This window comes from Pteropus alecto, unplaced genomic scaffold (genome assembly GCF_000325575.1).
Source record: "Pteropus alecto unplaced genomic scaffold, ASM32557v1 scaffold365, whole genome shotgun sequence".
Lineage (NCBI taxonomy): Eukaryota > Metazoa > Chordata > Mammalia > Chiroptera > Pteropodidae > Pteropus > Pteropus alecto.
Window position 1 is genome coordinate 453,096 of NW_006436299.1, and position 7,353 is coordinate 460,448.

Consider the following 7,353-nt stretch of genomic DNA (forward strand, 5'->3'; position numbering starts at 1 on the left):
AGTCTACATAGGTAAAGCAAGATGACAATATATTAATAATTGGTGAAACTGGATAAACAGTATGTGGATACTCATTGAACTAATAATTTTTAATTATTTATTTTTTTTAAATTTTATTTTATTGTTAGTTTCAAGTGTACAGTACATTGGTCAGACATTTATATAGTTTTTAAAATGACCCCCCTAATTGCTCTTTCTCTCCTCTGGTTTTAAAATTTAAAAGGGATAATAGACCATCACTTGAAGATCCTTCAGAATACACATGCCTGATACTAAGAAATCAAGACTTTCCCAGGTTTGGGCCTGGTAATCTGCATTTTAAAAATTCTAGGACCCCAGTGAAGAAGGACCACTGTGAAACTTCATCTCAGACCCACCTCTGCCTCCTCTGGTACTTGGTTTACTTCAGGACCCAAATCCTGGCATTAGTGTTCTTTGGCAATGTTGAAAGCATGTATAGCCAGTAATTGAGGGTGGTGAGAAGAGCAGTGAATTAAAGATAAATCCTGGGGTACTCCAACATTATCAGACGGGCATAAAAAGAGGATTCCATGAGAGATTGATAAGGAAGGCCCAGGGAAGTAGGATGAAAAACCCCAAAAGTATTCTTAAAGGAGGACAGAGATAGATGACAAGTCATTCATTCTAAGTGTTCCTGGTGCAGATGTTGCATCAGGATGAGGAGAACTGGGTTGCTAAATCAGTTAAGAAGTGCACCATTTGGTGCTGGAGATTTTCCTGGCAAGCTCCCTTTTTCCTCCAGCAGACAGTCTGTGCCACGGGGCTGGCTGACAAAGGCACCTGAAATATCAGACAGGAGACATTTCTTTTCCAAAAACAAGGTCTCTGGGAGACAGATACTATCAAACCCCTGAGAGCAAGGTTAGCAGGTCAGGGTATTTGCCTTTGCTCATCCCTCCTGCAGAGTTCTGGGACAGGATTTATAGTTTCTGGGAGATGTTGTGTGAAATCACTTTAAGGTCAGAGAAAATATACCCATTTGTCAATTTTGGGGGTGGAGAGAGTATGGAGTCTGGAATCTACTGCTCTTAGCATCGGGCAGGAGTGAGAGTGTAGAATACAGGCTGTGAGACAAGCTACAGCCTTAAGGAAAGAAAATGAAAACCTACCACTCTCTCCTTCACCAATTGGCTCTATCACAGTTGGGATTTTCCAGCCCATCATAAGGGGCACCCTTTACTACTGCCACTTGCCCAACCAAGAGATGTGTTGGCCCAGATGTGGATAATTTTTTTTAACCTTCGCTAAAGTCCAGTGAGCCTGGCATTTAAAAAAATAAAAAAATGAATGGTAAGGGAAAATAAATAAACAAAGGAGGTAAATAACAGCTGAGGAGGGCAACACTCTCTCCAATCAATCCTTTCCACAGCAGATAGAATGAGCACTCTGGAACACAAATCTCACCCTGAAACAGCCAGGCTCAAAATTTTAAGTGGTTTTTCATTGAACTTAGGAGTGAGTCCAAAAGTTTAAATGTTATATATAAGGCCCTTTGCAATTTGATGCCAGCTGACTTTTCAAGCTTTGTCACCCATCACTTCCATTCACATACTCTATACTCTATTTACCATATTTCTCCCCAGTTCCTAAACAAGCCATACTTTATTCATCTGAACTTTTTTACCTGTATGGTCACCTACCAGCTACTGAAATCAAACACAGTAGTTAAAAGTACAGACTCCAGAATCAGGCTGCTGAGTTTAGTCCCAGATGTAAGCAAGTTTTTGATCCTCTCTGCCTTCGTTTCTTCAGTCGCAAAATGGGGCTACCAATAAAAGTGCTATCAGAATCAGATGAGAGGCCTGGCACAAAGTCAGCACACAATACATGTTAGCTGTTACTCAACAAACAATGATTGGCTAGATGCCCAATAGGTGGAAGGACTTTCATATCTATTTATTACATGATACTTACAGTCTAGAGGAAAGGCAGACTCATTAACAGGACTTTATAATACAGTGTGATCAAAGTGAAAATACAACTGAGTGAGTCAGAAGGAGCAACTCATGTATTCTCTCCCTTCCTCAGCTGGATTCACTGCAGATTTTACTTCAAATTCAGTTTTTAGCCAGGCCTTGAGGCTTGAGGAAAGTAATTTCCAACCTAGGGGTGGTATTCAGACTTTAGGCACCAGTATAGCCGTACTAGCTGTTAAAATGTCAAAATACTTTTATACTGATTATCAAGTGCCCTGAGCACCTCAAGTATTCTGGCTCTCAGGAGCACTGACTGGACACCATCAGGGACCACCATTTTTCATCCTGGGGCACATGGATGCCAGCTTGTCTGGTGTTGTTCTTTTGCTCTGGTACAACCACCTTATCCCCCACTCCAATGGTAGAGACTTGGCACTGTGAGCAAATGGGAATTACCAGTTTGCTCTGCCAGGAGTGTATTTTGATAATCACCTCTCCTTACACTTGGGGATATTGCCTGTTCCATGAGTTCCAGGAGCTTGTTGAGGTACTTGCTTCCTTGAAATAGCCTTTGGCCTTCTTCTGGGCCATGGCTTATGCTTGTAATACCTTTTGGAAACCTGTGTCTATCCACCAGCCTGTATTCCTTCCAGCCACCCCCACTCCAGAGGTTCCTGTCACCTCCTAGATATGCCAACTCCATTCTGTCTGTATTACCTGCACTATACCAGGACTAACCCTGACATGAAATTATGGACAAGGTCCTCGTATTCTGTGGGAGCTTTGGCAGTAGAGCTATCTGTATTTGAATCCCAACTCTACCACTTCCAAACTGTGTGAACTTGAGCAGATTACTCAGCTTTCTTGGTCCTCAGTTCCTCGCCTGCAAAATGGGATAATATTAATACCTACACTCATAGGGTTGTTGGGAGGATTTAAAGATATAATAGTGAAAAGCACTTAGAAGAATGCCTGGCACGTAGTACAAGCTCAGTAAATGTTAGATATTCTTCTTATTATTTTACATTGAAGCTTTAATGGGCAAATTTAGGCATATTTTCAGCTTGCTTGCCTCCTTGATCTGTACACCACCTCCAGAGAGGTAGAAATAAAACATATTGATCAGCATCCCAATTTTTGAGGTGAAGAAACTGACACTTGGCTTATTAAGGGATTAAGTGATATTAAGTGGCTGTGGTGAATGATAAATTTTCTGATTCCCTAATTAATGTTATTTTTCCCCACCAGGGAACACTGAAATAGGTGGATCATTATTCATTGAAACAAAAACAAAAACAAAAACATTTATTGAATGGCTATTATGTACCAGGCACTGCTGGGCACTGGGGATACAGTAGTGAAACTGGCAGACAGGTCCTTGTGCTCCTGAAGTTACCATTCTAGTGGGAAGAGATAGTAAAAAAGCAAGTGAGTAATAATAAACAGGCTATATTAATGAGTGTGATGACAGTAAAACAGGGTGATGTAATAAAGAGGAACTAGGGGAGATCAGATGGTGAAGGAAGGCTTCTCTGAGGAGGTGGCTTTCATGACAAGAAGGAGTTGAGTTGGAAACCTTTTCTTGGATATGTAGCTGGGATATGGGAGGGAAGTTCTTAGAAAGAGGAGCTTCCAAGGTCCTGCTCTGGGCCACCACCAATGGAAGGAGCAGGAGGAAAGGCTGCAAGTTAAGAGTGGCTCAGGGCCCAAAGTCAGAAAGACTTGCTAAATTGGAAACATTCTTTCTGGGAGGCAGAAGAGCAAAGAAACTTGTGAACGGTGGAAGGGGAATTTTTTTTTTTCCTGCAAGTATTTACTACGTTTAACTATATTTTTAAATAAAATTTATTAAGATATAATTTAGATAGATTAACATTCCCTAATTTTAAGTGTACAGTTTGATGAGTCTTGAGAAATATATACATACACCTGTGCTAAACGCCTCCCCTATTAATGTATATTGTTTACATTTCCATAACCCTAACGTTCCCTTGTGTCTCTTTACAGTCAATTCTAGTAAGATATTTTGTAGAATATACTTCAGTTTGAGTTTATCTAATGGTTTCTCAATATTACACTAGAGTTATGGGTTTTTGACAAGAATGTCATAGAGATGAAGTGCCCTTCTCTTGACTTCATGTCAGGAGGTACATTATATCTATGTCTACTGGTGATATTAACCTTGATCACCTAATTAAGGTGTGACTGGTATGCTTGTCCATTGTAAGGTTACTATTTTTCTCTTTGTAATTATTAAATATCTTGGGGAAAATATCCCATAAAAATTTAAATTGGCATTATATAAAACCTATAAGTTGAATTAGAGTGTTGTTTCATTTTATTTAGTTACCTAGTCAGGAGCATGATCCATTTTTTTCGTTATCTATTTTCCTTTATTTTTCTCATTCATGTTCTATGGTTTTTTCAATAAACATGAATTCTGAATTAATAGGAAGACTGTGATAAAATGGAAAGGAGCATAGTATTTTACATGAGGCAAACCTGGATTTGAATCCTAACTTTCCCATTTACTGGTCAGATGACCTTGAAAAAAGCCTTAAAATCTGAGCCTCTAATTTCTCATCTGTAAAAGCAGCTAACAAAACCATAACACATATCACAAGGTTTTTGATAGAATTAAAGCACCTAGTAGTTTCTGGCACCCAGTAAGTGATCTGTAAATGTCATATCTTGCCTTCCTTAATATCCGAGTGTTTAATATTATTGTCATTATTACAATTAGACTCCTATTTCTGGTTGGGTGGCTCTAGGATATAGAAACTCAATAGATTTTTAGATGGTTTTTTTTATGCCTGACATCACTGAAACTTTAGTGCAGGGGTACTACATTTTTTACATTTCTGAGTTTCTGGAGAGAAAGCAGCTGGGATTGTTTCAGTTGATGGCAAATTCTTACAGCTCACTAGTATCTTCTATACCTTTGCAAAATTCCTTCATTACCTCTGGTATTTGGGGATTTGATTTTCATCGATGTACAAATGTATCATTTGCAAAAGTGTCATCTTTATATTTCTATCTCTCATATATTCCTACTTTTTACTTATTTTTCTTCTTTCATTATTAGTACTATTTTAAAGTATAATTTTAACAGGGACAATCTTGTGTGGTTCCTATTTTTAACCAAAATTAATCTAATATGAGCTTTTGTTTGGAAAGATGTGCTTACGTTAAGCAAAAGAGAAAATACTACAATACTCTTCTCCTTACCCCTGATTTTTTTAAGGTTTAAGTGAAACTTTTGTCTTTTTTTCCCCTTTGCTCCAAATTGTATTTTCTTTTCTAAACATGTTTGATTTGTTCCCTTCTTAAGTCCTTGAGGCAGGGATTTAATTTACTGTTGCTTTTTTGTACTGATATAGGCTTTCAGGACAATACAGTCTCTAAATACTGCCTTGGCAATCTTCCATAAAGTGTTACTCCCATAAAATCAGTCTTATCCTTTTGTCTCAAGTTCCATTATGGTTTGGCATGTCATTGTTACTGATCCTCTGTTACAAATTTTGATATTTTATCATGGATTTTTTTTTTGCATTAATTTTGATTTTTAAAAATAGTGCATTAAATTATTATTTATCTCGATTGCTGAGTTTTTTGGTGTCCTCTGAAATTTTGTCCCGGAGGCAAGTGCCTCTCTCACTTTACCTTAGCCTAGTCCTGGTCCCATAGTAGCCTCCCAGAGAGAGTTCTGCTTTCAACTTCCTTTTGAAATAGAGGCTCGATGTTCAGAGAAAATAAAACTGTCAGAGATATCAAACCAGTTACACTGCCTGTCAGGAGATAATCATGATTTCCCCTTCCTTCTTCTCTTGTCGTCTCTTTCCTATGACATGTGGGGCTCTCAGCTCAGCAGAAGTCCCTGTTCATTTCTAACTATTGGCATTGAGCAAGGCCACATTGCTAATAGGATGCCTGAGATCACTTCTCCATTTAGAGAGGTGAAAGGCCAGGGCCTCACCCTCCAGGGATAAACGCCAAGGAATGTTGAGCTGCTCCAGACTCTTGTCAGGACCCATCGTGGCCCCAAACATTCCTTTCTCTGCTGGAGTCTGGCAAAAATCAAGTTTCCCACCCTGATCTTTCCTTATCCACACAGGTTTCCCTGAGAAATTATGGAAAAGAAACTCTTAGAATCCTTAAATGTCAGAACTGGAAGGGCCCTTAGAGATCATTTTTGCCCCAACTCCCTCATTTAACAGTACACATTACTTCCGGTGCTCTATTTCTATGGTCCAAGGAATCCCAAAGGCTGCCACATAATAAAAATCAGGAGCAAGTCAAGAGCCAAGTCAATCAAGGAAGTAAACTACTATGGGCCCCAGCTGTGCTCAGGGAGTATTGAGTCATCAGAAATGCAGCCTTGGCCCTGGGATTTGTTTGTTAAGGATTTTCTTCAAGGACAAAGAGAAGGATCTGTGGTTGCTCAACTCCAAAGCTTTTTCACGGAGTAGGGTACGACTGGAAAAGATTTGATTAGCTTTCATCCTGGCTGGGGAGTTTCGTTTTAAAGTCCTGATTTGAAGGGGCCTGCCTTTCCTTCTGATTGTTCCAGACATTGTGAAGAAGCTGGATAAATTTGCCCCCATGCCTCTTACCTCCTCCTTAAAGTGTCTCTGGGTTATATTCTCAGAGAATCTTGCTTTCAGTTTGAAAATGTATCATGAGCACTTGCAACTATGTTAGGATGGGCTTTGAAAGGTACAGCTTCCTTCACATATCTACATTTGTAACAAGATTTGCCTTGTGAAAAGCATTATGTCCATTCCTCTAGTTTAATCTCTAAACAGCAAGGATAATTTTAGCTACTTTGTACAGATGAAGAAACAGGCTCAGAGTCTAGGTGACTCTGTAAGGCCATGCAACTAGTAAGAGGCAAAAGCTTTGACTTTTGAATCCAAAAGGATGCTATATCCTGTAATTGTTCTCTGCAAAGCCACATGCTCCTCAAAAGTGCCAAGGTACGCCACAGCATATTAGCTAACAAAGGACCATCAGGTTGAAACCACTGTCTTGATCTGATTTGCAGTGAATTCTAGCATTGTGATTGACTTCTAAGAAACATAAAACAAAGCTAGGAACTTAGTACTATTATTAAAGGAAACATTGGGATTCACATAGGTTGGCTATGAGGAATTTACCATTATATAGCTTTCCTCAGAAAGTTTTTTGTCTCAGACTAATGAACGACAAAGAAATTTTATCAATTGAAGGAAATGACTTAAGGAAGCTTTATTCACACATTAGGGGAGGATCAGATTCCATTGTAGTTCTGGATAGTAAATATTAAATAGTCATGGCTAAATAGTAAATACTAAATAACCTTGCTCAGTGAACAGTGACGGTGTGTGTGTGTGTGTGTGTGTGTGTGTGTGTGTGTGTGTGTGTGTGAGTGAGTGTG